General features: G+C 36.1%; 1 protein-coding gene and 1 pseudogene across 1 annotated transcript in view; one reads left to right on the forward strand and one right to left on the reverse strand.

Moving 5' to 3' along the window:
• Nucleotides 1–21,032, reverse strand: part of Mageb18 (melanoma antigen family B, 18) — a 480,694-nt gene extending 459,662 nt beyond the window's left edge. The window contains exon 1 of the mRNA NM_173783.3: nt 20,909–21,032. The gene's annotated coding sequence lies outside the window, so the exon portion shown is untranslated. The remainder of the gene's footprint in view (nt 1–20,908) is intronic.
• Nucleotides 15,147–17,025, forward strand: Gm6982 (predicted gene 6982; annotated as a pseudogene).
• Nucleotides 21,033–22,743: the final 1,711 nt, after the last annotated feature.

The raw sequence follows: 22,743 nt of genomic DNA on the forward strand, positions 1-22,743 counted from the left end.
GAAGCCAAGTCTTACATGAATAAACTATTATGCAACTTAAAAAAAAATTTAATGTTATCGAGATTGGGAAAGAAAAGTGAAAGGACTTTTGGCATCATAGCTCTGGCAGGCCTTGTCCTTCTCTAATTCCCTCTACTTTGTTAAAAACAAACAAACAAACAAACAAACAAACTGTTAGATAACATTTTTAAAGCTAGCTACCAAGGTCTATTTCCTTATTTGGCCACTTCTTCCTCCTGACCCTGACTACCAAGGTTCAGCTACCAAAGTATTGAAGTCTAGCAACCAAAATCTCCCTTTGGCTCACCTAATTAACATGCCCAATTAAAATGAAACACCTCATCCTAACACGGTTTTCCCTTTTACTTTTATAAACAGCCATTTTCCTATGGACCACATCTGTCTCCTCTCTATCCAGAGACAGTCCTTTGTCCCAGTTAGGGACAAATGCCCCTTACTGATCTCCCTTGTCCCTTTCTTTTCTCCCCTTTCCTTCATTCCCTTTCTCTTTTTCCTCTTCCTCTAACTCCTGTCTTTGTCCCTTCTCCCTGCCCTCTGCCCCTAGGGGACAAATAAATCTTTATGCTGAGGACATGGTCTTTGGTTATCTTGAGCCAACTTCAAGGTTCTGTATTGAAAAGGAGCATGAAAACATAACTCATCAATAATGAGTAGATAAACTTTAAAGAAAAATGACATTGAAGAGTTATTCATCATCACCTAGTGCATTAGTTACTTTTCTATTGCTCTGATAAAAGTCCATGACCAAAAGCAACTGACTGAAGAAACAGATTATTTTGGTTTATGGTGTGTGTGTGTGTGTGTGTGTGTGTGTGTGTGTGTGAGAGAGAGAGAGAGAGAGAGAGAGAGAGAGACAGACAGAGAGAGACAGACAGAGAGAGACAGACAGAGAGAGACAGAGAGAAAGAGGAGGGGGAGACAGACAGACAGACAGAGAGACAAACACAGACAGAGACAGAGAGCATAATGGTGGTAGAGGCATGGCAGCAGGTGGCTGGAGCAGAAAGCTGGATGATCACACTTTATTCAGGTGTAAGAGGCAGAGAGCAAACTGGAAGTGGGAAAGGGTATAAAGTCTCAAAACCTATCCCCAGTCATGCTTTCTCCTCTACCTCCTAAAGGTTCCATAATATCCCCAAACATCACTACCAACTGTGGACCAAATATTCAAATTTGTGAGCCTATAGGGAATATACTTCATTCAAACCACATCTAATAAAGTTACTAATTTGTCTTGTGACAAATATATTCTCCCCAATCCTGTAGGGACATCTATTTTCTAGTATGGCCTTTATGCCCCTATCATCTTTTTTCTTTATTCTATGTTGAGTTTATGACATGCCTTGACAATTAAGATTAGGTAAGTATTATGGTATGGGGATATGAAGTATAGGCCTCAAGAGTCCTTGTAGCTTTTACACTGTCACATTGCTGCCACAAAGTTGCTAAGAAACCAAGCTAGCCTTTAAAGCATAGAACACAACAGAGGAGAAACATCTAATTGACAGCCAGCATTGAGTGCCAGATACACAAATAAAGCAAGCTTGGACCATCTCATGCTAGAAGAGCTGTCAGATGATGTCAATAATATGAATGAGCCCAAAAGAGACCAACAAATGAACTGCTTAGCTGAAACCAGCCCAGATTTCTTACCCATAGAATTTATAAGTAAATAAAATGGTCACTGTTTCAAGTTACTGTGTTAATGAGGTCTTTTACACAGAGATGGGTAATGATTGTTCATATCTTTTGGCTCAGATTGTTATATGTTTTAGAAAAACTCTTAAGAAAAAATACAACAGCCCCAGAAATATGTCGAAATGTGTCAAAATGCTCATGCATGAATTATTCATAATAATTCCAAACAGGGAAAAGTCAAATATTTATCTACAAAAATGATTAAAGAGGTGCTATCTTCATGACTATAGACTATAGTTTAGCACCCTTGATCTATATGTGTAATTACCCTTGATCTCTCTCTCTCTCTCTGTGTGTGTGTTTGTGTGTGTGTGTGTGTGTGTGTGTTTGAGGATACAAATTTAATGAAATAGAAATTTAAATATATGTAAAACACAGCAATGAGGTTCTTTCTGAGACTGTTTTGATGTATCCTCAAAACTCTGACAAGTTAAGTTTAAGTTTTCACTTGGTTCTAATAATGTTGACAAACAATATATTTAATGGAAATAGAACTATATCACTTTTCTCGCTCCTTCCAACTGTTCCCATACACTCACTGCAAGTTGATAACCCCTTTACTTTAATTATTATTGCTACATATATATGTATGTGTTTACATGAATACGTAAATGCAATTGATTAAGTTTATTTGATGTTTATGCGAATAATTTCCATTCATCATACAAAAGTATATTGTTTAATATCCATATTGTATAGTTCCTGTAGTTTTCCTATCAATGTGATATATTTCACATTTTTTAAATGAAAATAATAATCACTATATTTATTAAAATATATGAGCAATTTAGTTCTGAGGAGCAACCAGTAAAGAAGATAGCTACAATGCCCTTGGGAAGGCCTGCAAATTAGTTTTGGCAAAGATAGATGAGGCCTATTTACCAGGATGAGGAAAGGGGTGTGATTTAATAGAGTTTGTTACCTGCTCTTACATCAGGCCAAGCAAGGCATTCCCCAGGTTTGTGATTTCTTGCACAATTCTTTACACTATTAATGGACTTGATGACATGGTTAAGAGTCAGTTTGGATCAAAGTATAAGCAGGAAGATTCAGGTATGCTCCTCCTCTGCCCTTGAGAACAGAAAACAAAATTGAGATGTGATACTCCTTTGTCACTCCCAAGACTCTAGAGAATTGGTACTCTGAGAATTAATCTACTGAATCAACATAGAATGAATTAGAATACACAACTTCAGAGTTACTCCAAAAGATTAGATGGTTGTTCCCAAATCTTCTCTAAACCCTATTTTTTTCTTCAGAGAGTTTCCATCTGTGTAGTTTTCGCTTTAAATTTCCCATTGAGAAGAGTATACTTCTGCATTTTATCAATGCTTGGCCTTGTAGCTAGATAGATGTTGATGTGGAGGAAATTACAGCGTGACAGCTCAAAACCAAAGCCTTAAGAAACATCACCTACTCGAGCTTGCCCCTTGTGTTCTTGTCATCTGCTATTAGAAGAGTAGCCCCAAGTAGCCATTTCCTCTCAAACCTTGCCTCTAAAAGACATATGAAACAGACCCAAACCTGCCCAGAAGTATGATGTCTAATCTGGCTCAGTCAAATTGAACCTAGCTCAGCAGAATCCTACCTGAGCTACAGTCCTGGAGCCTGAAAATAAAACTTTAATGCATCAATCTCTGAGGCCAATGTCCATCTGAATAGGAATCATAAGATACAGAACATAGAAAAGAGAAACTCTGAAAAATGTTTTACCTGTCTGAGATCTACTCAGGACTAAGGTGGATTAGACCAGAGAATAAAACCTCTCTATGTGTACTGGCATATGTGTACTGGCATATATATGCAGGATGAAAGTTTTCACAAATATTAAATTTTCATATTACATAAACAAGTATTTCATTCAGATTCCATGCTAGTACAGAATTCTAGGATTGTAATTTGGTTTTGTGTGCAGCTTGCTTAAAGGGAAAGAATATGCCAGTTGAGAAAATAATTACACAATGTGACCTATATGAATGAGAATGTTCAGTGCCTTAAACACATCAGAGCTCAATAAACTATAGCCTCCTTGTGTCCTTCCTAAGGCCTCCGGAGCCCTCTCCCAAATGAAGGCAGTATTTCCCACTGTCTATAGCAGAAACATGTTCTTGCTAAAACAAATCTCTTTAGAGTCTATCCTTCTCTATTTCTGTCCTACTTGACAAAAGACAGGTTAGAGAACTTCCCTAGAAACCTACATTTAATAAATACTTGCTTTGCCAATTACAAAAAAAAAAGGAAAATAAAAAAGACACTCAATAAGAAACATCAGGCAGATAACTCCATTATCAAAGAATGTTAATTTCAGCAACCTACATGTATATAAGTAAAACATTTGTCGATCACTCCATTTAATTCTATGGCGATTAATTGTAGAAAGCCATAAAGGCAGAATGAAGAGTCTGTATAAGTTTCACATTATGCAGTAGTAAAAGCAATGAATTTATGATCTTTTTGTGCCTGGGTGAAATACATAAATAATCAGTAAGCCTCAAATTAGAGCTTAAGCCTCTTGTTTTATTTTATATAATAGTGTTTTCATTTGCAATATATTTGATTATTTATTATTACTCAAATTTTGAAAGGGTAAAAACTTCTATTTTCTATGTGTATAATTTAGAACTCAGGGGACCTAAACGAGTTAATCTCTCAGATTTGCCAATATGTCAGAGAAAATCCAGAACACAAACACTTGGACATGCTTGATAAACTAACTCCTCTCTTGTACTTCTTTTAGGGATAATATTTTGCAGGGATATTGGTGAAGAGCAATTATTACAGTGGGAGTTTCTACTACATGTACAATTTATACAGCATAGAAGCTTACTGTAATCCTAAGTGGCATGTTGCTAAGCTCCTGTGAGTACACAGCAGTGAACACGTGGAACTCTTTAACCAGGTAGCGATTTAGTGAAAGCAAGAACTGGGCCTGAGATAGAAACCAAAGTAGAAACACAAAGTGGAAAGGACAGGCACAGACATTCTTTGGGAAGAGAGGCCCCTTGGTCTTGCAAACAGAAGAACGCCAGGGCCAAGAAGAGGGTGGGTAGGGGAGGAGGGGGGGCTATGGGGGACTTTTGGGATAGCATTGGAAATGTAAATGAAGAAAATACCTAATTAAAAAAATCCACACCAAAAAAGGACAGTGAAAAACAAATAAAATATTTTAATACAAAACTCAAAACAAAAAAACAAAAAAACAAAAAAACAAACAAACAAACAAAAAAAAAAACAAAAAACCAAACAGGTGTTTCTATTGCTTGCAGTGACTATATCACTCTTTCCCAAGAAACCCTCCGAAACAGGTAGTCCATCTCTATGCTTCCCATTGAGAACCCAATCCTAGCACTCCAGAAATACAGAAACTAGTGGGTATGTTCTTAAGTTAGATGTCAGAAGGGCTGTATGTGAACAGCAAGCATAAGGCTGCTAAAGATTCCGATGCTTAGGGAAAATAAATGACTATAACTTTTTTATTAAGTTCTCACTGAACACCATAGCAGATAACATTCCCAACTTGCAGAGAAGAAATTTAAAGAGGTTAAACTTCCCATATGACATCACTAATATCCCCAAGAGCTACAATCTCAGTATTGACCTTCAGAATTCTTTATTTTCTTTGAAATGTGTTTAGAATGAAAAATCATTAGTGAATTGTATTCCATCTCAAATTTGAAATTTTGCTATTCTCATAACACTTTATAGATGCATTCTAAATGGTAAATAAATTAATTTGAGGAGTGGGAGAATACTTGCATGGTAGTTGTCAGTACATATGCAAATTGTGATTGCTTTTCTCTTCCTTTCCAAATGAAAGCATTAAATTTATGTGAACAATTTTAACATCGCTTGTTTTTATTTTCTGTCTCAAAAAGTTGTTTTTCTCACAATGCCACCTTTGATCAGCTAGAAAATTCCAAGCCATTCTCTAAGGGTCTTGGTAACAATCAATACATTTTTTAAACTATTGACTTTCTGAAAGCTTGTGATATGCCTGAATGGCTTCAGTTGTAATCACAAAAGCCAGACACTATTTGTCATTATTATGGTATGCAGAATTTTGCTGGCTCACTCTTTTCTTTTTTCTTTTCTTTCTTTTTTTTTTTTTTTTTTCATCATCATGTCACAAAAGCACCTTCAAGGACAAAAAGCAAGGTGGAAGTTTCAGGACCTTTTCCCCTCAGTCTTCAGGAACTCTTTACCCTCTTGACAGTAAAAGTGCTGAGGTTCATAAAACTGTCTAAAGAACAGCCAGCACAAAAGGGGAATTACTGCTGCAATGTTTAAGAGCCCACAGACAATAGTGAAGAGCAGAGCTCATCTTGTCTACAGTTACACATGCATTAGGTCTGTCTGCATCGCCCACACAATGGAATGTCAGACTGCATCTGTGAGGGAAAGGCAGAATGCAATCAATCATGCCCTCTTATTAACAGCAATGTTATATTGGGATTCCTCTTTGTTTATCACATTTTAACGACTAAGTCCTACTGCCTTTGACAAATTAAGAGCAAATGTATCACTCCTTAGACTTCTGAGGCATTAACTAAGAACCATATGCTGAAAGTCACTGTGCTCTCTGAGTTAGCATTAAAACAGCAATTTTAAAGAGACAGTGTGGAATAGAAGCTCATAGAGACTGAAAGCATGCACAAGACCTGCACAGGTTTAAACCCCACAAAGTCCCAATACTGAGAAGGGGAAGTGGACACAAAGTCTTACCCCTAACCAAGAAGCTATTTGCAATTAACACCTGCTGAGAAAGGAAAAATCAATTTTCTCCAATGGAGTGATACTGGGTAATCAACCACACTCCAGGGCACGCCCTGTGCAATATAGCAATTGGCCCAAAACAGACTCCATGTTTTGTGTGATTTTATTTGTTTGTTTGTTTCATTTTGGTTTTGTCTTGTTGGATTGTTTGTTTTAATTTCCATTTTTCTTATACACACATACAGAGACAGAGACAGAGACGGAGACAGTATTAAGTTGGTGGGTAGGGATGTGAATAGGATTTGGGAGGAATGAAAAGAATATGATCAAAATAAATTATATGAAAAAATAATTTGAGGTGAGAATTTTGAGACAGGGTTTCTCTGTGTAACCTTAGCTGTCCTGGAACTCACTCTAAAGACCAGGCCAGCCTCCAACTCATAGAAATCTGCCACCAACCAGGTAGCATGCAAGGGCTGGTCCGAGGCCTCCAGCACATGTATACCAGAGGACTGCCTGGTCTGACCTCAGTGGGAGAAGATATGCCTAATCCTCACTTGAAGACCCAGAGAAGGAAGATATGGGGGAAGCACTCTCTTGGGGATAAAGGGAGAGGAAATGGGGTGAAACTGTGGGGGATGGAACCACAAGAGGGAAATAGCTGGAATGTAAATAAAGAAAAGAAAAGAAAAGAAAAGAAAAGAAAAGAAAAGAAAAGAAAAGAAAAGAAAAGGAAAGGAAAGGAAAGAAACCTGCCTGTTTCTGTTACATATGCAACTAGAGACACAAGCTCTGGGGATACTGGATAGTTCATATTGCTATTCCTCCTATAGGGTTGCAGACCCCTTCAGCTCCTTGGGTACTTTCTCTAGCTCCTTCATTGGGGGCCCTGTGAAAATGTAGCAGAGGATGGCCTGGTCGGCCATCAATGTGAGGAGTGGCCCTTGGTCTTGTGAAGATTATATACCCCAGTGCAGGGGAATGCAGGGGCCAGGGAGCAGGAGTAGGTGGGTTGGGGAGCAGGGTAGGGAGGGAGGGTATAGGGGACTTTCGGAGAGGAAACTAGGAAAGGGGCTATCATTTGAAATGTAAATGAAGAAAATAATAAAAAATTTTAAAAATAAAAATATGTTCATTAAAAAAAAAAGTCTGTCCGTCTCTGATCAACAATCTCCCGAGTGTTGAGATTAATGGTGTGAGCCACCATTGCCAAGCAAAAAAAAATTAAATAGAGAAAGAGAGATAGTGTGGAAAAAGAGCCAACAAGCTTCAGAGGCTAATAGCAGCTTTCATCTCTACAGAGAGCAAGGAAACAAAAAGGGCAGATGAGAGCAGCAGATAGCAGAGAAAGAAGGGCTGGACAAAGGAGAGAGACATGTAGCATGGTTAATTCGACACACTGTACATACGTGGGCAGAATGCAAGATAACAGGTCTAATAGTTCCTTAAAATCACATCTTTAATTTACATTTTAGCTTCTGTTATATATTTCCAAAGAAATCAATTTTCAAACAAAACCTTCTTCAACTGACGAGAACAAAAAGAACAATTTTGACTGGACTTTCATTCCTCTTATATCTATTTCTACAAGTATTTTTCTTCATATTTTATATCTTATATCACATTTAAAAACACCATCTTGCACTCCTCAAAATGATTTTACTCAGAGAAAGTTAGATAAGATAAAAGAAGAAACGGAAGCCTATAGTATTCTTTTTTTTTATCTAAAATGTCTTTAAGGGTGCCCAAATGTGTATAGATGAACTGGCAATGTAAATAAAACCTTAACACATAAAAATCCAATAGGAGCAAGTGTGGATCTCTGTAGTAGTCTCCATCTGTTGCAAAAGGAAGCTTCTTTGATGAGGAGATGAGAACTTATATGTTGATATAAGGATAAGTATTGGGAATATAGTTAGAGCTAGGCAGGGTGGAACACGCCTTTAATCTCAGCACTTTGGAGGAAGAAGCAGGTAGGTATCTCTGAGTTTGGGGTTAGTTTGGTCTACATAATAAGTGCCAGGACAGCTAGGACTGAGTAGAGAGAAACTGTCTCAAAATATAAAATAAATGAATAAATAAAAAATAGAGTATAGCTAGAAATTAAATTATTTTACAGAAATAGCAGTTATGGCTTCTCTATAATTGGTCAAAATGCAGAGAAACTAAAATTGAGACAAAGAAGTATATAATGAAGGGGCTATCAACACAGTGTTATATATCCATGTTGGATTTGGTGGCCTGATATTGTACTCTCTATTGAAAAACAAATAAATCTCTTTGTAGATTTTAATTACACAGTTCAGTCAGAAATCTCTAATTCTTTATAAATGGACATGTTGGCCTCTCTTTACTATAAGACCCGTATTGCATATGCTTTATAACCTAGAGTCCACAATTGGTCTCCCTAAGTTTGGATCCTCCTCTTGATATTTTGAAATAATCTAAGACTTTGAGTAAACTACCAATTTCTGTCTGTCTTCTCATATTTCAAATCTGTCTGATCATATAAATTTCACTTTAAAGCATTCACCATGATTCATCACAATAACTAAAACCTACTAAATATTCATCAAGAACCAGTTGTTTATCTTACATCACTATTGTGATTATTTGAGTCTGAGTGTTTTGGAATGTCATGTTCCTAATTATATAGAAGAAATAAGTAGAAAAATACATACCGAAACTGGAAAGAGTTCTTAAGTCCAATAATTTTTTAATTCCTGCCCTAATAATAATTTTTGGATTCCAACCCACACTTAGGAAAATATAATCTAAAATATTCTCCTTTTGGCTTATCTGACTGGCATCAGACATTTGTTTTTCATGATTAGAAGTATTAATACAATGAATATAAAAGTGCTGGAAATATTTATATCCCATACAGATGAAGACATATTTTAAAGGTCCAGACAATATTTACAAACCTCTGAGTTTTCTTCTCAATATAATTTAAGATCTTTGCCTTAGTGCTAGAGGCACCATTATAAACAACTCAAAATAAAATATTCTATCCAAAAAACACAAGGTAAAACTGAATCCATATAGTGGTCTCCATAGTTTTGCTTTAAAAAATATTTTTCTGACACATACAAAGTTCAAGCTGAGGATAAAAAAGTATTTTAATGTTAAAATAACCCTGTGATTAGATTTTTCCCTTTTCATTTTATTTCCTAATACAAGATCAAAAGGATTTTCAATATGATTCAAGTGCAAAGTGGAGCTAATACTCACATATTCCTTCAGAATATGCATAACATTTGCTGGTGACTAAATTCAGTATGGAGCAGAGTCACTCTGAAATCTCAAATCCCTGGAGCCCCTCCCTCAGGATTCCTAACTCAGTAGACGTGAAATACAGGTCGAGAATTGACTTTCATGCCAATGCTGCTGGCCCAGGGATCGTACCTAGAGAACTACCATCTTATGGAATCAGTTAACTGGAAAGCATAAGACCAAGTGAAGAACTATGACAGGTTTATGCTGAGGCCATATTTTCTGCTTCAAGAAAAAACTGTAGGTTTTAAAGGTCAAATTTTAAATGCCCTCCATCTCATAATGTATTTTGTCACTGCCTCCAAATAGGTGCCTTTATTTTTCCTGTGATTTCACCGGAGTGCTTTAAAATCACTATTTACTTGTTAAACAGGTGGACTCATCTACTGCAATAAAACAACACATAAAAATGCTCATTTTTTAAAAAATAATTCTGCTCTGAGGAATATTAAACAGAAGGAAAATGTTATATCTACAAAGTTGTTAAAATGTTATCTATACTAGCCATAAATTAGAAAACATAAACACCTAACTTTAAAAGAACAATTTAATAAATTTTGTAGGACCAAAACAATTAGCTAACCATTAATATGATGACTATTAATATATAGAGAAAACGAAAATAAGTATGTAGTATCAGATAAACAAAGAATAATACTGAAACTATGTAAGGAAAATCGACATAGAAATTTAAAATATCAGAACAGCTGTCTTAAGGTAGTATGTTTCTATTCTATTACTGGTTATTAGTAGTACTACAACTGTGTGCATCTCATTGTAGTTCACCTTCATGCCTTTTATGCCATGCCATGAGGGTTTACATGATGGAGAATATAAAACTGGAGGAGAAAAAAGGGAGAGCGTGCTTGCTTCTTATGCTTGTTTTCAATTGTTCATCATTCTAAAACGACTCTACCCCAGAATCAGCATTTAATTCTAATTTGTAGTTTGTTTCTTTTTCAAAATACCCAGAACCAACCTCATTTTAACCCAGCAGATGCCCACACCACATTTTTGGCACCCTATCTCCACCCATCTAAGTCCTAGTTCCCCAAGATTCTTTTTATGCGTGTTATTCATTCTCTTAACCCTTAATTCCTCTCTTAATTCCTTTGTTCTTGCAGTCCCAGAAGACCTAACAGTTTCATACAGTAACTATCACTACTTTGCATTTTTGATTCTCCAATTCCTGAGTATGTGTTAACTTTTGCTGGGAAGACAAAAACACCCATTTACCCCAGATTGAATACCAACAACAGACCAAATTAATGACCTCACTCAAGTCTATCTTAGGACAGTTGCCTCACCAAAACATCTCACCCAGGGGGTATCAGAACCTTCTTATAACTGCGTAGAAGAAGTTCTCTCCCCTGACAGTTAATCTTCCATTCTTTATAGAGTCTAGCAGCAACCAAAACCACATACATCAGAGTCAGAATTACATATACTGAGATGATAACACAGAAGCTAAAATCTCAGGTTAGCATCTAATGGTCTTCATCACCTTTCCCATATATGAGAGACTGTAAGTAGTTAAAATTATGAAAGTTTCTTTTAGGTAATAACTGCTGATCTGATTAAGATGATAATGGCTGCTATGTTCAGAAGACAGTGTTCCACAAGTTTTTTTTTTTATTAACTTGTATCAGTTAAAATATTTGAAGTGTATCACTTTCCTAACCAAACATGGATTGAAAAGTTTTTCTATTGCATCATATTTTCTTTTAAATTAAAATCCAGAAAATATATCAAGTTTTGTGGACAATAGGTAGATGCACAAAGAAAATAATTTAAAGAAATTGCAAATTATTAATACAAATGCTCTTATTTTCAAAGAAAAAAAAAACAATTCAAATCTCTGACTCATATACAACATTGCCTTGTGCTAAATAAAGTGCATTTTATGTTTGTATAGGCTGACTTTAGTGTTCCCACTCAGAATAACACATGAACCTTGTTGTCTAAGGCTACATATCATCAAATGGCATATGAACATACAATGTTAATTCAACAAATAGTAAAACAGAAAGTTCTATGGGCCAAACTCTGTGCTATATGAAGAGACAAATTTCTTAACTGCAAGAAAACCAGTAGTTAAAAGGTCATGTGATAAGCACAATGATAGAAATAGGCCCAAGTTTCCATGGAAACAAAGGCATCTTTTGTTTGTTCAGACCATTTTCTCTGGTACCTGTTGCTTTAACAATATTGAGATGATTTTTAGATTGATGGAGAAATGATAAAAACACAGTCTAGAAAATGTCTCTTGAAGAATAGGGGTATAGAGATATGAAAAATGTACCACACTTGATTTGCAAATACTATCTGGCAGTCACAAAGCTAGCATGCAGCAAACAGATGGACCTGGATCAACTGGTGAAGGCACTTGGAGCCACTGATGGATTTTTAAACAGTTGTCTTGATAGGAAACTGGCTTCCTAGCATGGGTTTTACAATTGGCACACTGAAAGGATACAAAAGTAAGAATAGAGGCCTGCTGTCAGTGTTAAGCAGGATATGTCCCTGGCTAGGTCTTAAACTGCCTTTCATCTACCACAACTACAAATCACCTTTGCTTGCTCTATATTGATTGCTGCTTCATGTCTCCAATTCCTTGTTTACTCTAGCCTTGATGCTTTGACATCTATATTGATTACATTTTTTCTGCCTCAAAACTATCCGACTTATTTCTTCTCATGGCTTACCTTGTTGTCCTTAATTCTTAGAACAACTCCTTCCATTTGATCTCTTCAATTTGACTTTGTTTGACGCTCTAGCCCTAGAATTTTTCTGACACTTTAATGTTGATTTGAGAGATGCTTTCTTTCCCTAGGGAAACATATGGCAGGAGGCTTGATGTATGCATGGCAAAGAATTTTTAATTGAAACAGATATGAGTTTACATTTTTATACCAACACTTAATAGCCTTCCTTCTAGCTGAGTGGTAACAAATAATTGGCTCTGGCTAGTGTGTACACAGTTAAGAATAATATGTGTCATGATTTTTTTTCTCTTTACTTTTCACTGAAACCTGTCCTATATGATATAAGTTCATGCGGCAGAATGGCCAACATCTTGGATCCCTTAAAAGCTGTATGGAATACAGCTCCCCCTCCATCATCCTACACTGGGTATGTATATGAAGGAAAATAAAAATGTATTTGAACTTATGGTATTTATTTGTGTTAAAACCACTTCAAATTCAGTGTTGATACCCCTTTATTATTTCTATCTTAAAAAATATATTAATCATATGGCTTTAAATGACATAAGTATGGTTCAGCCCTTGTTGCTTGCATCAGAAGAGGAATGCAAACATATGGGTCAAGATAACAGATAAACTGACCCAGCTGTTACTGCATGTCCTTTTTTGACATAAAATTAATTCATGGCATGGTTCGTAAAATGGGAATGACCAATAATTATAAATGTTGAGTTGTGGGCTGGAGATGGTTCAGCAGTTAAGAAAACTGACTACTCTTCCTAAGGTCATGAATTCAAATCCCAGCAACCACATGGTGGCTCACAACCATCTGTAATGAGATCTGATGTCCTCTTCTGGTGGGTCTGAAGACAACTACAGTATACTTACATATAACAATAAATAAGTCTTTGGGCTAGAGCAAGCAGGGCTGGAGTGAGCAGAAGTCCTGAGTTCAATTCCCAGCAACCACATGATGGCTCACAACCATCTGTACAGCTACACTTTACACATATACATGAAATAATTAAATAAATCTTTAAAAAAATGTTGAGTTGTCCATATGCCCCTTTTCCCAGTACTGTTTTATCTACTAAATAAGAGAAATTAAACGCCAAGTTCACTACTCAAAATGAATAGGAGAGCTATAACTAAGGGCTGGCAAAATCTTTCCTCATTTCTTGTTTGACTTGCCTACAACTCCATATTTCTGATTTATGGCAGTTCTTATTCTTCACTCCTCCCAAGCCCTTTTGTACTTAAAAATAGTGTATGTGTGTGTGTGTCCCCATGTATCTGTCTATTTTCTGAGTGTATGTCTATATATCATGCATATATGGGATACAGAAGCAAAAAGAGGTTGGATCCCTTAGGAACCAGAATGACAGTATTTTTTTAGTATTATGTGCTCCTCACCATAATATTCTGACTTAGCAAGCCTAAAGGTGATACAATTGAATCATGTATAGAATCCTCTAAACCAAGAGGCAAAAATAAATTATTCCCCTCTTCCAAATAGATTTTTCTCAGGTATTTCACCATAGTAACAGCAGTCTGAGGAAATACATGATCTATTCAGACATAAATCTAAAGATCTGAAGATTGGTAAAGAAAGGAGAGACATTTGCCCCTGCATCACTTATGGAGGCCAGAGTTTGGGTAGTAAACATTTATTCAATGGATAAAAGGGTGGTCCTTTAATGTTCACCATGCTGTGTTCTCAGGCACATAGTTTCCTCAAAAACTTCAGAGAGAAGAGAATTATCCATTATAGATGAAAGAATTCTAGTTTTCCAAGTCTCCTAGGCTTCAATGTTAAACCGCAGAAACAAAGCCTTAACTTCAGCTTTACAAATAAGAAACGGAGCCTCCATTATAACAACATTCCTTGACCAGCTGCCCTTTTCCACTTCGGCCTATAACCTACCTACTCTCCATCTATTATCTCTGTAACTTTTGTACCTCTTGCACCACAAGAATGAGTTTATTTGTCATATCCTTCTCCCTTAGCAGACTATGCACATCTGTTTCACATATAGCTTTGCAATGCTATGCTACAGGAGTCCCAGACATATTTATAAATTAGACTGAACTGAGTTCATTATAACAATGATCTGATTTCTTGATTTTCAAACCACAAGTTAACAGGTATGATAATGCAGCTTAGAATATCTTCCTATGAAAAGAGAACATGAGCAAACCCTCTAGCTACATATAATCTATCCAAGGAAGAAAAGATTCCTGAAGTATTTTCCACACAAATGTTATTATCCATCCCAACTTTATTTTTCACTAGTATCCTCTCTTTGTCTTATAAGAAAGGATGTGTACATAGGGGAGGATATAAGAAGAGGCAAACATTGTTTATGTGAAACCCTTCAAACAAAGCAGAATTCTATACTCATTAGTGATTGTCTTAAACTATTTTCTTTCTGACACATAAGTTTATGAGAAATGTTTAATTGGTAAATGGTATATTTTCCTTAAACTTGATTTTAAACATTCATATATTAAGAGCTATTTTATTACAAAAGAGTCTTGGGTTGTACCATACACTTGTTGTATTGGAATCTACATCCCAGCAAGATTCTCCAGTAATGTTACATACATTTTAAATTTTAAAATAGTTCCCTATGGTATATAATATCATTTTAAACATCACAAAAAACCTACAAGATCAATTTAATTTTTTCTTAGTATAGATACAAAAGCTCAGGTTTGAAAACTGAATTGTCACGGCAGAGTGGGAGGCTGCATCAGCTCATCTGGACCTGAGTGGCTGAGATGAATTTCTACAACACCTGACTTAATATTTCTAAGCTGAAAATCAAAATTATTGCTTTTTTTGAAAGACAAAGATGGCTAAGGAAAGGTGTCAGAAAAGATCCTTTCAAGATACCCTCGAAGACATTAAGAAGCGAATAAAAGAAAAAAGGAGTAAAAACTTGGTGGGGATTGGGAAATGCAAGTCCTTTATTGTTGCACCGAGCCAAGTACCCACTAACACTTCTACACTACTGAAATATTACCAAGATAACAACAGGTTGTTAGTTTTGGCTTTGGAAAATGAAAAATCCAAAGTGAGAGAAGCACAGGATATATCATCCTGCAACTGAGAAAAGAATGCTACTACCTTATGTGTCAGCTGTATGCATTGAAAGAGAAGCTAACTGCCTGACAAAGTGAAGAAACTACTCAGAACTGGAAAGAACGTCCCTCAGAAGTGGTCTCCAGCACTGACAATATGACCAAGGACTTGTCAGTGAAGACCTTACAGCAAATGCTGTTGAAGAAACTGATTGTCCCTACCAAAACACAGAACCAAGTCCTGCTGTTACTCCAGAAACATGAGGTTGCGATTTTGATTCAGGTAAAGTTGAGTCTACTGATGAAGTCTTACCCAGAACTGTATCTATCCGTCACCACTTAAGGAAAGATTTTAGTAATATAAGCCACTCCATGAACTTGGAGGATTGTAAAGCCAGTCCAAGAGTGGCACAGTCTCTGCAAGTTAAAATAAGTAGATGTAGAAAAGTAACCCTAACCGTAGACTTGAAAATGTAAAACAAAATGTTTGTCTGTGGAACAAAGACCAAATTAACTTATGTTCTAAACTGATTAACCCAGCAAAGATTACTGAAACAGAAGTTATTTTATCATCTAAACCTGAACAAATAGAAAGCAAGCATAAACGTGCACAAAAAAGAAGAGCAGAGCAAAGAAGAACCAACCAGAGATGCAAATCAAAATCTTCATTGAGGAGTAAGGGGAACAAAGGCAAAGATAAGCAGGGTTTACCCCCTACCACACTGGATGGAGGTATTGGTTCCTGTGATGCTTATGATTTTAATCTAAAAGGGACGGCCCACCACACCCCTTTCCAACAAAAAATGAACAATGCCTGCAACAAAGAAACCAACAGCAGCAACTCAGAAGTGAGTGCCCTTGAATGCATTACCTCTGAGGATGAGTCTGATGACCTCTACCTGCCTCCTTACAAGTGCTTGCAAGACTACACAGAGTCAGACAGAGCAGTTACCAGGCCCCTGTCTAAAAGAAGACTTCGGTACCCAGATGAAAAAGAGATGAAGGAGGTGCTGCCATCTACAGCTCCTACTGATATCCCACCTGAGACTCAAGAGTCACCTCATTGTAGCCTAAAGGATGTCACCAATATCCTGCAGCGTCCTAGAGTGAAAATCAGGAAGCTTTCTCCGCCTCCAAAACGGCATGAAGATGGCCCAGCAGTGTCTCTGACTAAACGCAGGTGTAGCACCATCAAAAGCTATAAAGAGCCAACACTCACTTCAAAGCTAAGAAGAGGAGACCCTTTCACGGACTTGTGTTTCTTGAATTCTCCTGTTTTCAAGCAGAAAAAGGGTATGAGATGTCCTAAAAGAACAAAGCAAACACAGTAACTCATTTGATTAGCTACTGTTCAAGGTGATCCTTCTTTTTTACCTAATAAAATACTATGACACAGTGCACAATAGGTAGAACCTCTACCAGGCTCTGATCAGGAGGGTCTCTTGGACATATACTTTGTATGGATTATTACCAACATCTAAAACTTCTCCAGCATCCTTATTTTTTCCTTAAGCAGGAGAATTGCAGAATAGAAAACTTTCAGCGTAGAAAACTTACATAGGATGTAGATCTTTCATAAATCCTTACCATCACAGTAAGACATAAGTGGGTGAGGATCCCTTCTGTCATTGATTCTTTCTGTAAAATGTGTATTGAATGGTGATTAAGCAAATTAATGAATTGGTTTCTGGAACAAGGTAACTGTTGTGAACTGTGAGTACAATGCTGTTCCTCAGCAGAATAATAGCACTGTCATGGACCTCAGGCTAGCCCTTTGTGTGGTCAGTCTACCGTGTAAAGATGTGAATAAAGAGGCTTCTGGTTTTGATATGTGAACAAAATAAAAGTATCCAGTTCAGAAAAAGAAAAGAAAACTGAATTGTCTAATATCAAAATTAATATTTAATGATACTACAATGTAAACACACACAAATACAAAGAAAGTTAGATGCATACTATAGTGTATCTTTAATGATATACTAAGGGCTCCAGAATTTGTTTCAAGAGATAGTGGATAGGGGTATTTTCAAAGGGATGTGTTAAAAAAAATGGTTCCACAAACCTACATGAGATAGATTAGAAAAAGAAGTTTGGAAAACAAGAAAAATATAGCATCCCCACAGATGTCCCATTACAGCTCTATAGAGTACTTAATCATACAAAACCCTTTGTATGCTTTTCATATACTGAGCTAACTTGAGATGAATGGCAAGATTCACAGATAATTCATTTTTTAATCCCCTGAGTCATTTAGCACAGTGCTTTGCACATAGTAAGTACTCAATAATATGTGAATCATGAACAAAAACTTTCTAAATTCTCCCTGCTTCTCCTCAACCAAAATAATACCCTCTCCATAGTATTTTCTTCAAAAACCTAACAGACCAAACTTCAAATCTTAGCTTAATAACTACTGATTATAATACCTTTGTCTCCCACCTTAAAATGTGAATCCCTTCAGGGCAGTAAAGCTCAGGTGTGTACTTTTGAACCCTAAAAGAAAAGGAAAATTGCCGGGCCCTTACTTCAAAATTATTAGGAATTTTAAGACAATGGTGGAGTGTGAGAATGCTTCCGAGTTGCAGGACCTGTATGTGTGAATCTTAACTTCAGGAGCTGGCTTTGAGGGCAATGTTTCTGTGTTATATATTGTTTTGCCCATGATTCTTATCATGGGAATCTTGTAGAGATGTTGATTAAATGTACTGAGCAAACAATGAAGGTCAGGAGAGTTGCATAAAATGGGAAAGTTTACTTGGGCAAAATCTAACATAAGTGAAGTCTATTGCATAGTTAGATAGCCTCCTGAGGACACAGCCAGGAGTGAGTGTCATCTGCTGTCATTTTACCCTTCTCCTGTCTGGGCATCTTACCCTGACCATCTGTATTGCAAAATTTATATGTAAGAGCACCTCATCCAAAAGCATTGTTTTGTTCTGTGATGACTCACACTTTAGGAGACTCTGGCTTTGGTTTCCTTCTTTATTTTTTCCCTGATGTAATGGCAATGGTTTAATATGTATGAAGTGAACAGCTGAAGGGATTTTTATAGACAGAAACAATGTATTGACTAATAACATAAGACAGTAGGGGTTGGTACTCATAAAGCAAACAAGGTTGCGTTATTTGAAAACATGTTGCAGACCAATTCTAGTTAAATGTTTGAAAAATGTAGAAGGGCAGAAAAGTATATATTGATCACCCTCTCTGAAGGACAGCACAGAGCTCTGAGATGAGCTATAACCATGAAGAATCATTTTATCTACTACACAGACAAGCAATTTATTGACTTTCTTTTTTTTTTATCACACTTGAGTATCCTACCCACAAAACACAAATATTTATCTTAATATCTGAAAATGCCTCTCTGCGACACTAAGGAAAAGAAGCTACTTAAAAGGCATCAGTCCTCCGCCCATCTTCCTCATTTTATCCAAGTTGCTGCAGCAGTTGCTCTGGAGCCACAGGCAATGCTTAGCAATTGTAATGGTGACCCCCAGTGGCAACAGCTTGCAAATGAAAGCCTTGCTGTTTCTCTACCAAGGATGTCAACTTTATTAAAATGCTTTCTTTATAAAGGATACTGGCGATTTTGTTGAACTGTAATAAAAATGAACCACATGTTTGCTGAAAAAAAAATCAATACTTTCTCCTCCACTTTATTGTCACCAGTTAAATACACGAGTTTTCCTTTCAAAAGATACCCTTTTGAAGTAAAAAGCATAGTCTCCAGGAAGTCTGCTAAACACCAATGTCATCGCATTTTTCTTTTCTCCAAAGAGAGGTTTTTTTTAAAAAGCCGTGTCCACCTGTACCCTGAATATCTGTTAGGTTTCTGAAAATCTGCCTCATAGAGAATTTAATAGGCAGTCACGTATGTAAGTATCATTGAACTCTGGAATGATCACTGTCATCCACCTGAACTCTGGAAAGATGTGTGGTCAATACTTTAAAAATTTTAAGGATATTGGCCTTCCCACCAGAAACTCACATTCAAACAGAAGACCAAATAAAGCCCCAATTCAATAGTAGCAAATACAATAATAGCAATTTGGACAGTAACTCAAAATAATGAAGTGTAGGGTCCTATACCATAACCAATTTTCACAACATGAAACTTTTATTTGGTAATAAATAAGGTGATGAAGGGAAAATATACTATTATATACTATTAGTACATTAAGGCCTTGAAGGCTCAGTTTCATATACAGGCTCTTCCTACAAATATCCTTACTTTGACACCAACTGCTGATATGGAAGAGAAGTAATTTGTAGATCAGGATAAACTGTAGCCCCCAACTTTACTACAAATCAGAATCACCAGGCCTGCTTCCCAGACTAATGGTATCATAATTGTTAGATCATAATGCACCGGCATCATTATTTTTCAAGGCTCCATTATTCTAAGCAATTCTCATGAAGAACTGTGCTTAACTGACTTTCTTAGTGCAAAGATAGATTAGCATATCATTTACCTAACATATTATTTACATAACTTAAGAATGTGTGTGTGCTATCTGCAAATACTCGATTATAGCACTATGTGGAAAGCTTTTTTAATCCTAGTACACCAGATTACTTTTAACAGATTTTCTCTAGACAGTTCCTCCATACCACAAGTGGTTTTAAAAACTTCCCCAGATGATATCAAAATGAAGTCAAGGTTGAACAACATTGCACACTCCAATCCTGAGAATAAACAATTAAAAAAAAAAAACTAACCTGACACAACAAAATCATTTTAATGTGCAACATATTCTTCTTTTTAAAATAAACTTTGAGGCTATGCAAAGATGTCTCCAAATGACTCAAAATACAGAAAAACTGAAAGTAAACACAGAAAGGTACTTTCTAGACATGTAATTTAGTCATCCTAGACAGGAGGAAAACAAATTAAAAACATAAATAAACAATGTTCTCCGATGCTCACATCCAGTGTTTCTAAGCCAGGACTAGGGTCTGGAAAGATACAAGGGGAAAGTGGGTATTACAGAAACTCATAATGAATCATAAGATAATGATACATAAACAAGAAATATCAAAAATGGGCACACACAACTCTGACAAAGAGAGTGCTTACTGGGGAACTTAAAATATACTGTACACTGTACATATATACTGTAATTGCCTCGGAAGGTCTTTAACCTTGCCATCATTTAAGATCCAACAACAAGGCTTTTTAATATAACTGATTAAAAGGATAAATTTAGAAGGTGAGTTGAATGTGCATCCAGCATTGAGAACCATTGACCCCACGGAAATCAGAAATATCAGTGTACAAAAACAACATAAGAAACTATGGTCCTGAGAGATACAAGGGGAAAGTGGGTATTACAGAAACTCATAATGAATCATAAAGTAATGGCACATAAACAGGAAACACCAAACAAGGGGACAAATAAAGTGCTTACCAAGGAACTTAAAATATCCTGGTTCTAGTAGCAAAGCAACTTCTCAAATAAGATTTGTTCATCTTAATTTAGCTGGGAATTTTCATGGCATTCTCTTTCTTATCCATCAAGGCAAACTTTATGTGCTGAATGGATCACAGATGAGGAAGCTTATGAAAACACTGAGCATTCCAGTGCCTAGACAATAATTTCTCATGGGACCTTAATCAGTTGGCATCCTGGTGTCTGTCTCAATCGTGTGCATATTTACTAAAAAAAAAAAAATGTTAACAAGGTCACAGCTAGCCTCCTAGACACATTGCCAATTTTATTTGTGAATTCCTATATTTATAGTTCAAAATCATAAATAAGAAATTACATACAACATATTGATTTTTAAAATATGTTAAATTTCAAGCACTTTCTTAAATTCTATTTTACTTTCATCATATATGCAAATGAATGTTTCATGCAACTGATAATCCTTACTCTTAATTTTTCTGCAATATGTTTCCCACATTCATATGAACTTTTACAATTTCAGACAGCAGCAGTGACAAATTACACAAGACTTGCACAAGACTAGGCCCATCAACATTCCCTAATGGACAGGCTCATGAAGCCTCACCCTTCCCAGAGGAGCTATGTACAGTTAAAGGTTGCAGAGGGAGAGGGCGTCTTATTCCACAGTGGAGTAGATGCTGATGTATTGCTTACACACAAGCACATAATCCCCTACCTATGTTCACGCAGCCAACCCTAACTAAATACAGTGGATTGCATTCCAAAAAAAGACATGAAGATAGAAGGGGGACCTACAACAAAGTAGGGATTTGGTGGGAGGAAGAAATAGATAAGAGGATGATGGGGTACCTTAATCAAAAAACATTATCTATATGTATTAAGTTATAAAAAGTAAACTAAAACTATTTTTTAAACTGATTCATTTGTTAGACTTTTTCCTACTAATATTCTGATTGTAAGAGAGAAGATTGCATATACATAATTTTTCAATAGTGTCTCATCTGCAATTCTGAGAATGGTAGCTATGAATACCCATGCTTTTCACAGCACAAACTTTTGGCTTTGAGAGCTCTCATCAGACAGCTCAATCTCGCCCTAAAAGTTATTAAGTTGCTAGCTGGAATGATAGATATAAGTTATTTGGTTAATGGCTTTAAAAGTATAAATTACCGCACTTCTGAAAACTGTACATGATAGTATTTTTATTTCTAGAGTTTAAAAAATGAAATTAAAACTTCAATAAGTTGGGTGATGCATGGTACTTAGTGTTTAGTTTTTAAATTCTAAAACCTTGTTGAGGTCACTTAGGAAAAATTTACAATGTCATAGCTGAACAGAACAGTACAAAAATTCAAAATGGATTAAATAACTTTGAGCAAAAGCTGATGGAATGATAACAGAAAAAGTAGTAAGTGGTTAAGAAGTTTCAACACAGTTACCATGATACCAAATTCACATAAAGACCAAACAAAAGAAAGATAATTACAGACCAATTTCCCTGACAAACATAAATACAAAAATACTCAATGTAGTACTTGCACACCAAATCCAAGAACAAATCAAACAGATAATCCACCATGACTAAGTAGGCTTCATCCCAAAGATTCAGGGATGGTTTAATGTATAAAAATCAATAAATAAAATCTATCATATAAATGAACTAAAACAAACAAACAAAATACCATGATCATCTTATTGGATACATAAAAGGCCTTTGACACAATCCAATACCCCTTTATGATAAAGTTCTAGATTTAAATGGTACTGGTCTAACTGAATGTCTGTGTGTAGACGAATGCAAATAGATTCATATGTATTATCCTGCACAAAAC

The sequence above is a fragment of the Mus musculus genome, chromosome X (genome assembly GCF_000001635.26).
Source record: "Mus musculus strain C57BL/6J chromosome X, GRCm38.p6 C57BL/6J".
Classification (NCBI taxonomy): domain Eukaryota; kingdom Metazoa; phylum Chordata; class Mammalia; order Rodentia; family Muridae; genus Mus; species Mus musculus.